The sequence below is a fragment of the Athene noctua genome, chromosome 3 (assembly GCF_965140245.1).
Source record: "Athene noctua chromosome 3, bAthNoc1.hap1.1, whole genome shotgun sequence".
NCBI lineage: Eukaryota > Metazoa > Chordata > Aves > Strigiformes > Strigidae > Athene > Athene noctua.
The window spans coordinates 15995649-16005003 of record NC_134039.1 but is presented as its reverse complement, the minus strand read 5'-3'; the positions used below and the strand labels follow the sequence as shown (position 1 = coordinate 16005003).

The 9355-nt window shown below is 44.7% G+C and overlaps 1 protein-coding gene across 2 annotated transcripts in view; it reads left to right on the top strand.

Annotated features, from left to right (window-relative positions):
• Positions 1-815: 815 nt before the first annotated feature.
• The window catches only part of RESF1 (retroelement silencing factor 1), a 60790-nt gene continuing 52250 nt past the window's right edge, over positions 816-9355 (top strand). For both annotated transcript variants that reach the window (XM_074902066.1, XM_074902067.1), the window contains exon 1: positions 816-924. The gene's annotated coding sequence lies outside the window, so the exon portion shown is untranslated. The remainder of the gene's footprint in view (positions 925-9355) is intronic.

The following is a 9355-nucleotide window of genomic DNA, read 5'->3' as shown; positions in this document are numbered from 1 at the left end:
TAGTTGTCCTGCTCTTCTTCCACTGGGTCATTTGAGTTGCTGGGGTACGTGTCCTCCTCCTATTGAGTCTTTTGAAAGTCTCGAGGCCTTGGTCTCTTGGCGCGCTTTTCTCCTATTGGATCTTTTGAAAGCCTCATGATCCCATCTTTCGGCGGGCTTTTTCAAGCAGCAGTTATATCAGCTCTAGGTGGGGTTTCCAAGAAGCGGTTACATATCAGCTCTAGGCGGGGTTTCTAAGAAGCGATTACATTGTTCCAAGCGAATGGCACACTTTATATTTTATCCATATATATTCAGACATTCATCATAATATAGGTTATAGTGATCACAAATCACTTCAGATCCACACAGGGTACCATATTCTATTTTTACAATATTTCAGCCAGCAGAATATTATAGTTTAACATTTACAAATCATTCAAGTGTAACGTACCCGCCTTGCTTAACTTAGCAAATTAGTTACAATGGTTTGTTACACAGGGAAGGCAGGCAGGCAGGGAAGCAGGAGGGGCTCAGTCTGGAGCGATTTGATAAGCCGAAAGCCAAATCTGATCGCGCTGCACAGCTCCCTGTCAGCGGCGCGGTGAACCACCGGCAAACTTCTGCTCCCGCCTGCCGAGCCCGTCCTCGTAGGCGGTACCGGCCTGCAGTAGCCCCGTTGCTGCGGGCGCTGCCGCCGCACCGCTCCCCGGCGGGGCTGGCTGGCGCGGCCTGGCCGCCCCGGGCCCCCCAGCGGCTGGGCGGGGCTGGGCAGGGCGGCGGGGCTCGGCGCCGGCGGCTCCGCCTCCCCTTCCCGCCCTGCGGCGGGCCTTGGCGTCCGACCCGCTGGCCCTGGCCGCCGGCGGTCGCGGCCTCCTTCCGATTCTCACCGGAGCCAGCGGTCGCTGGCTCCGCCTCTGCGTGCGGGACGACTCGCCGGGCTCGGTGAGGACGGGCTGCGGCGGCGGGGAGCGGAAGGGAGCGGAGCAGGGCGGGCGGCAGCGGGGTACCCGCGGCGGGGGCCGTGCCTTCCTCCGCCCGCGGTGCCGGGGACCCGGCGGCTGTGGGGAGCCGGTCCCCGGGCCGCCGGTAAGGGCCGCGTCGCCCCTCCGGCGGGGGTCGGGGCGGCTGCCGGAGTCTCTTCCTCGGGCTGGGCCGTTGAGGCAGTTCCTGGCTCCTCCTCAGGGTAGCGGGGGAGGCCGCGGGTGGAACCGCTCGGGGCCGGCGGCGGGCGAGGGCCCCTCGGGACCGCGGCGGTCTGCCGGGGCGGCCGCGGGTCCGGTCGGGCGGGCAGGGGCGGGCCGTGCCCGGTAAGGAGCGGGCTAGGCATCCTGACGCCCGGTGGCTGGCAGGTAGTTTGCAGCTCATCCCGCAGAACTGATTAACATCAATTAAGCGTCTTGCGAGTGGCTGAGCAGTCACAATGAGACCTGCGGGCGCGCTTTTCGGCCGAGCTGTTTGTTTCCAGAAACACCCTGGTCACCTTAAGCAGAAGCTTCTTTACTGCCTTTCTCCGTAGGGTGTGGCAGTCCAGGGAGATAGGACTGAAAGGTATGGTTAAAAAAAAAAGTAATAGCTTTCAGGGTTGTGGGCTCGCGGCGTGGGGAAGACTGGGTGTTTTAAGTCCCCTGTATTTAAGCTCTGTGACAGAAGTCCAGAGTTTGTCTGTGATTTTTGCTTCAGTCTTTCAGGTAGGCATCCTAAGGTACACGGTAAAGAGCCAGTGCTCGGCCTTGTGTGAGAGGGACACCTGCAGTCGAATATTGTTGAACTGACAAACCTGTGTATATAACTAAAGAAAAAAAAAAACGGTTTTAAAGAGTTACGGGTTGCTATTTCTGCTTTGGGTTGTCTGAATAGTGTAGTTGAAAGAATTACCTAGCTTATTCCATCTGATAAGGCAGATGGAAATGTGACGAAAAAAGGCAAGAACCCCATTAACACTTCTTTATCAAGCTTCTTCATATGCTCTGGGAAATATGTTTCATATGATCTTGGTATTGGTCAGAACTAGACACATCAGGTAGAACGTGAGTAGATTTTCCCCTGAAGCCATAGATATGCTTCAGAAGCCCATAGGAATGCTGGAAGTTGTTTTCCTAGAAGTTGTTATGAGGTTGACTCAACTCTTTCTAGGAGCTCTGTGGTGATATTGGGCCTTTCCCCGCTCTTAACTAGCCTCCTGGGACAATATAAAAATAGAAAAAAACAAACCCAGCTCATCATGATTCCTGGTAAATATTTTCTGGCTCTTGCATCTGAGAATGATGGGAGTAAAACTTGTCACTAACATCAAAAGCTCTGAACAGGGCTCTTATCGCTCGATTTCCTTGAGTTAACAGCCAGTGTCCCAAAACATTTAGATAGTCTTGGCAGAGAAAGCAGACTTGTGTTAATGATCATTTCCATATTACTGTCCAGAAAATTAAATCCTTTTCTCTGGATAGTTGTGCCAGTATAAAAGTTCCCCTGAGTCTCAAAGCAAAGCCTTCGCCAGTGTGCTGAGGTAGTTCTGAAGGTGTTGTATCAGGACCTTTTAGTTCACCGTCTTTGGCTCACTTCAGCTAGTTGGGTGGTGCTTCAAAGTAAAAGGCTGAAGTGCTTTTTGTAGTTCAAGCTTAAATAGTGTTTTGTTTTGTTGTGTGTTGTTTGTTTGTTTGTTTTTTCCAGGAAATAGTATATTGTCTGATGTTATGGTAGGAAGAAAACATTACAGCATGCTTCATATCAAGTCTGTTATGGTGTGTTTTGGTTTCATGCTTAATAGTAGCTAAAACTGTTTCTCCCGTTCATTGGTCAGCCACGTTTTTAGAAGAACTTTTATTTTGTCGTTCTGGTTCTGTTTTCTACTTAGAACACAGATGCTTTTTCAGCCTCCTGCTTCCTATCTCTCCAACAAAAATAACTGTAGATAGGTAAAATACTCTGATCTGCAGGAGACTTTCCTTCAAACACTGGCTTTTTAAAAAGCCAGAAAGTTACTGGTTTATGTGTTTTCTGCAGGCAAATGTGTTTTGGTAGTAGACTATTTTAATATCTTTTTCTAAAAATGACACAAAACAGTGTTTCCCAGCTCTTTTTTTTTGTGTGTGTGTATGTGTGAGGAAAAACTATCAAAAGGGGGCCTGTTGTGTTTGCATAGTCACCTCTGGTGGAGTAGATGTGTGATGGTGCACCTGGCCAGGTGAGGGTGTGTACTCCTTAGGCCGTCCTTTTTGACAGGCTTTTTGCCCATAATGGACCAGCTGAGCTTCTTACTATGACCTTCTGAGCCACCACCTGTATCTATTGACTTTTGGCTGTGGGTTGCAAACAAAGGAAGTGGTTTCTTAAATCCTGTACATGCTGAGCTTGCTCAGTTTCATATGCTGCAACCATGAGAAACATATTGGAGATGTGTGACTTTGTCACAGTGTTTGTGGTCTCTCCTAGTCCTACTCAATGCGATAATTAACCTCTTAGTTTGATGTTGATGCTTTCCTCTGTTGTTGACTAATAAGTGGGCACAGGAGAGAGAGCAATACTCTCCACCAGCTGATTTAAAAGGGGTCAGGAGGGAAGGCTGAAGACAGCAAAGAAAGAGTGCTTTCTTTGGTGCCATTTAGATATCTTAATTCCTAGAGCACCTCATGCTTTACTAAGCCTGACTATGAGGGCTTGTGAGAAACTGTAGAGCTTGCTGGTGACTCTTAAGAAGAGGAAAGAAAAAGACAAGGAAAACACACATTATAGTTGTTAGTGTTAGGCAATTGCTGTTCTTGGTTTCATGAACTGATACTGCTCACTAATAAAAGGAAGCTGTTTCTTCAGAGCAAATTGTACTTTAAAACCTGCCAGGAGGTATTCTGATGTATTATTAGTAATCAGGGACATAGGAGATTGTCTAGTGATATTATTGGTACAGGTCATTGCTACCTTGGTAAATGTAGCACTTGCAGCTTAATGACTATTGTCCCTTCTAGGAGCAAAGACCAGTGAGGAGCCTCCTGCTTTTCCAGTGCGTGATAGACATCTATCTGATGAGACAAACTAACAAGATTGCTGAAGTGATCTTTTCTTAAAAAAAGTCAGAAATCTGGAAGCTATTTTATTATCTGTAGTTGGATTCATACTGAAGCACTACAAGTAGCAGCATTGGTGCAACTGAAAATGTAGAAATGGGGAAGAAAATGGGGTTGGGGAAAATGTAAACTTCTCAACCTGTCTTTGCCACTCAAAGTATTTCTAAGCTATACTTCATACTGTTACAGCCATAGTTTTTCAAAGGACTCTAGTACTTGTTGCTGACAGGGAATGGATTTTTGCTTTTTCACACATTTGATTGCTAGACACTACTAGGATCTTTCTGACTATTATTTGTGTTTCTGATAAACTTGAGAGTTGTAAATTCTCAACAGTTTTGAAACTGCAAAGGCAGTGAAAATGTAAAGCAAAAAAGATGTAGTATTTTATATTTGGAAGAGTTGCAAGAACATCATTTAATGAGTGGGAATGTTCATAATGTAACTTACAGTAATACAGGAAACCTCACAAATCAGCAGAGCAGATGGACGTCACAGCTATACTTTTTTTAAAAAACACTCTACTGTTTTAAAAAAGCTAGTAATATGCCTTGTTGCTAGTATAAATAGTCTATAAAATGCAAATATGCCAAAGAGCTCTTCTAGTATGTGCTTGTGAAAGATTACTATTATTCTCTATGGCTGAAATTCATTTAACTTCTTAATTTGCACTTCAGCCAGTATTCCATACAGAGATTGTAAACTTTTCTGCAATTAGTCATTAGGTGTTAAATGATTAAAGAGCAATACTTTTAAAAGGAGATATCTACAACTAGTAAGACAGTTCTTTGAATGTGCCTTAAAACTGGGAGGGAACTTGGAAATTCTTCAGACACTGAACCACATTTCTACTTACCACACTTCATGGAAACAAAAGTGAAATGCAGAGACACCGTAAAATCTGCAGCTGTAGCATAGGAGTGTATGTATTTTCTAAAACAACATTCCATCCAAGAAAAAGCAACTTTGGTCTCCACTTTATCATTAGTTGACCTCTTCCATCACAGTAATGCTCAAAAGTAGAAAAGCATGAACTATAGATGTATACTTACATGTATATATATTTCAGTTATATGCATGTACTATATAGTACAGAGGCAAGGATATTCCCGTATAAAGGAGTCTAATGCTAGTATTAGAAAAGCTTTCATCTCTAGGTTTCTGAATAGACTATTAGGAGGTGATAATTTGTGTGATGAATCCAATTCCTGTTACTAATGCCTTTTCCCTGAGAATCTTCTGATTTTTGTGTTAAAAATTACTTTCTCGTGCTTATGACTATTAGTCAAAAGTGAACATAATTTTTTCCTGAGGAGCATAAGTGATAAATGCTTGGTTGGATACCATCAAGCAGTCAAATACAATCTCGCAGATTTTGTTTTGTTCTGAACAGTGACATCTCTTTTGCTGTTGTTGGTATGTTGCTTGGTATCGTGGATAACTAGAATTTTAAAACTCCTTGTGAAACATGGTTCTTCCAAATGCCTGCAGAAAATGCACTTTTATCTTACAGAATAATCTCTCTGAGCTCAGTTTGGATGCTGCTTATGACAAATTCAGATTTTTTCTGTATCTAACACTTCCAGTTGTTGATATATGTTATGGTGTTTATCTATATTCTCTCATTCCTAGTGAGAAGAATGGCCTCCTTCCTGCTGCCCTTCTGACTGAGACCTCATTTCTCATGACTTTGGTGATGGTGTTGCTGAGTGAAATTCTACAGCTGTAGGACTGTGGATCAGGTTCATTGCCAAGTGCCATGGAATGCTTTTTACTTTTTTTTTTTAATTTGTTTTTGTACTATCTCTGAATAAGTTTTAAAATTGAATTATATAGTTTAATTTATCAACTGCAGAATTTCCACGTTCCCTCCAAGTTTTAAGGCACATTCAGAGATCAGATTGCATTTGTGGTTTCTCTGCATTTCACTGTTGTTTTCATGGAGTGTGATGAGAAGTAGAAATCTGCAGCTGTAGCCCTGCCTGTATTTTCCCATTGAAACATAATTTCAGATTTGTGGCACAAGTATTAAAATTTCCGTGACTGATACATCAGTAGAAATGTGTGAGAAGGCAGCAGACGAAGAGTTAAAAGAATGACTTGTGTTGGCAGTGAAGGAGCCCCATTTCCAGGACACCGTTTCCAGCAATAAAACTGGGGAATGTCTTGAGTGTAAGGGTATGTGAAAGGTGAGAGCATCTGCTTCATTAAGGTTATCAGCTCAAGGACCTTTTCAGTGCAAAAGGAGACAGTAAGGGGGAAGGAATAAACCAAATGTTTAGAGCCTCAAACCTGGCGGACAGGCAGTACTTGGAACAATAACAGGAAGCAAACCTTCACAGCTATGCTAATGGGTAAGAGTGTGTGGGATGTGAGAGTGTTTATTTCATCAAGGTTATCTGATCATGGACTTTGTCAAATGGGATTACAGGGAAAAGAGGAAAGCAATAAAGAAAATTTAGAGACAAACCTGACAGTCAAATGTAAGAAAACAGAAGAAGCAAACCTCATCAGTCTCACTAATTGATGGGCCATTGTGAAACTGGAGGCAGATCTAGACTTTTAAACTGGTGAGAGTGTAAACCTGGGAGTTTCAGCGGTGGGTGGGAGGAAGAGGATGGTGGAACTATGCAGAGGGGAAACCGTAGCTGGTTAGGAGGTCAGTCTGACTGAGCCGTATGCCTGATCCCAGCAGCCAGTCCTATCTTCTTAAGCCCTTTCTTCACTGTGACAGACGGAGAAAGCAAGCAGTCGATTCAATGTGAATGATAAAGCAAGCTTCACTTTATTGCAAGAAATCACACCTTATATAAGCACTAACTATAATTATGCATGCTAATCATAAATCTATTGGATACATCTAAAAGGTTACATTGTAATATCCCAGCCCCTTGTGGTATTTTGAGTATGTCACAACATCCTCCTTCTGGCTTGTTTTCCCCAAAAGTTGTTGACCATTATAATCAAGGCCGCTCTGTGCCTCAGTTTCTTCCTTTGTTAGCATAACTGTGCCCTGAATCTCCTTCCTTGTTAGCATAACTGTACCCTGGGTTTTTCCTTTGTTTACATCAGATGGCTGCAATCAGCTCCTGCACAGACCCACGGCCTTGCTCTGCAAGCCACTCTCCAGCATTCACTATCTCTCTGCATAGTCTCACTCAGTCCCCTATGTGTGAGTGCTGCAAGGGCTAGGTGCCAGCTACTGAGGAGACCAGTGTGAGTTGATAACTGGGCCAGCAAGTCAAAATGGAGAGGTAGGAACCCTTGGGCCATGGTGCCGGTAATGAGTGAAAGGGTGTCTTGTGTCACTGCTTGGAAGGACCATATCTCTCGGGAGCATCTCCCCAGGTTCCACAGGCTTTCTGTCTGGAGTGCCAGCTACTGGGGGGACAGATGTGAGTGGATTTGGTGCCAGCAACTGGGGTCAGACAGGGGGTGTAGGCACCCCTGGCCTGTGGTGCTAACAGTTAGAGTGAGTGGGGAGCCTTACTGGTGTGAGGGGCTCAGCGCTGGTGGCTGGAATGGGACTGTGGGTCACAGCCTGTGTGCCTGGTGCTGGCGAGGGTATGTGGGACATGTGTTCCTCAAATTGTGTGTGTGGGGGTTGCCTGTATAATTTGCTAGCAGACTTAAAGGTGAACTGGTGGTTAGGAGGTCCTGGGTCCAGGCAGGAGTAGAGGGGTCCATGGTGGTGTTTAGGGGGATCTGTGAGTGTGGAGTGCTTATGAAACAAGTGTATGAGTGTGTGCATCTGTTTGCTAGTGAGCATCGAGCTGGACCAGCTGTCAGTAGGAGATCCTTCCAAGTGGGTAAGAGGGCCCGAGATCCATGCAGGAGTGTTGGATGGGCAGAGGGGCTGTACTGGTACTTGACAGATCTGTGAATGTGTGTGCGTGCTTGTGACTGCAGAGAGTGGTGGTGGGGGGTGGGTTTTAGAAATTTAATCCTGGCCAGTCAAAAAGGAGGAAAGGGACTTGTCTATACTTGTTTTATGCGAGTCATATATGTAGGTACTATTGGAGGAAGCACCTTGTCTGTGGCTGGCTTTGTCAGTGTCCTGTGTGTGTCTCGGATGCATACCCAGCCTTGCCACTAGTTGAACCTGCAAACAGGAAAAGTAGCAGCAGGAGCTGTGTCCATGAGCCTTCAGTGGAGACACCTGGGTCTCCAGGCTGTGCTCCAGCCTCAGGGCAGGGGGAACCCCTGGGACACAGAGCTCCTGGTCACTTAAGGCATCCCTTAACAAGCACTGGGGCTATGCTAATGAGGTAATTTGAAGAGGATAATTTTGATGGGGTTTGTTTTAATGGCTGTTGCTTGAACTGAAAAATCTCTGTCCTGTTTCTTCATCTGTTTTGAAAAGGTCCTGCTTGTTCTAAGTGCTCTTCCTGCTGTGCTAGATTTGGGCCCTGAGGACTTAGAGAATGAAGTGTGTTCATTTAAAAATAATCCCCAAACAAAAAAACCTGCTAACAAACTGACTCAGAAATACTGCTTGAAAAAAGTCACATTAAAAGCCCTGGTGGTTGGAGGAGACAATGCTAAGAACACGAAGGCTGGGAGGAAGAGCAGCATTCAACATGAGGTTCATGGGTGTGAAACTACAAAAATGGTTATTGGATGGGACTGTTTTAATGCTCATCTGTAGCAGCAGATGGCATTAGGACAGCAAAGCTGATAGGTGAAAGTGGGAAATACCCTACTGGAAATGGTGGAATGGGAATCTTTGAAGAGAAGCGACAAGTCTTCATATGCTTAAAGTTACTGTAACTACCCTGTGATTCACTGTCAATCTGAGATACAGGTAACTTCTATCAAATTATCTCCTACGTATCTGTGAAGAATCCTTGTGGCAAGAAAACCCATGTGTGCTGGTGCTGCTGTGACATCTAAAATATAGTTATAAATTGCAGAAAATGAGAGTTCTTGATGTGTATGTACTCTTTGAGCATGTGTTTGGTTGATTCTCAGGCCATCTTGTACCACAGTTGCAGGTCTGCCAAGATGCTTTAGCCTTTCTGTGATACTCTATGTCAAACATACTGAATTAATTTTAAATTATTTTGGTTATCTGAAAGTGGCTGCTAGAAGTTCAGAAACAGAAACCAGAGAGCAAAGTTGTGTTGGCCTGTAGCTGAACTTCTGTCCTTTCAGTTTTTGGAAGCTTGTGTTTGCTGAACTCCATGTCCTGGAGAGGTGGGAAACAACTGAAATCAGAGTGGTTGGCGTTGAAATACCTATGTTTGGTGTTTAGAGTTTTGGTCCAGTTAAAGGAAGCTTTTAATAATGAAAAAGAATATTTTATAACTATTGTG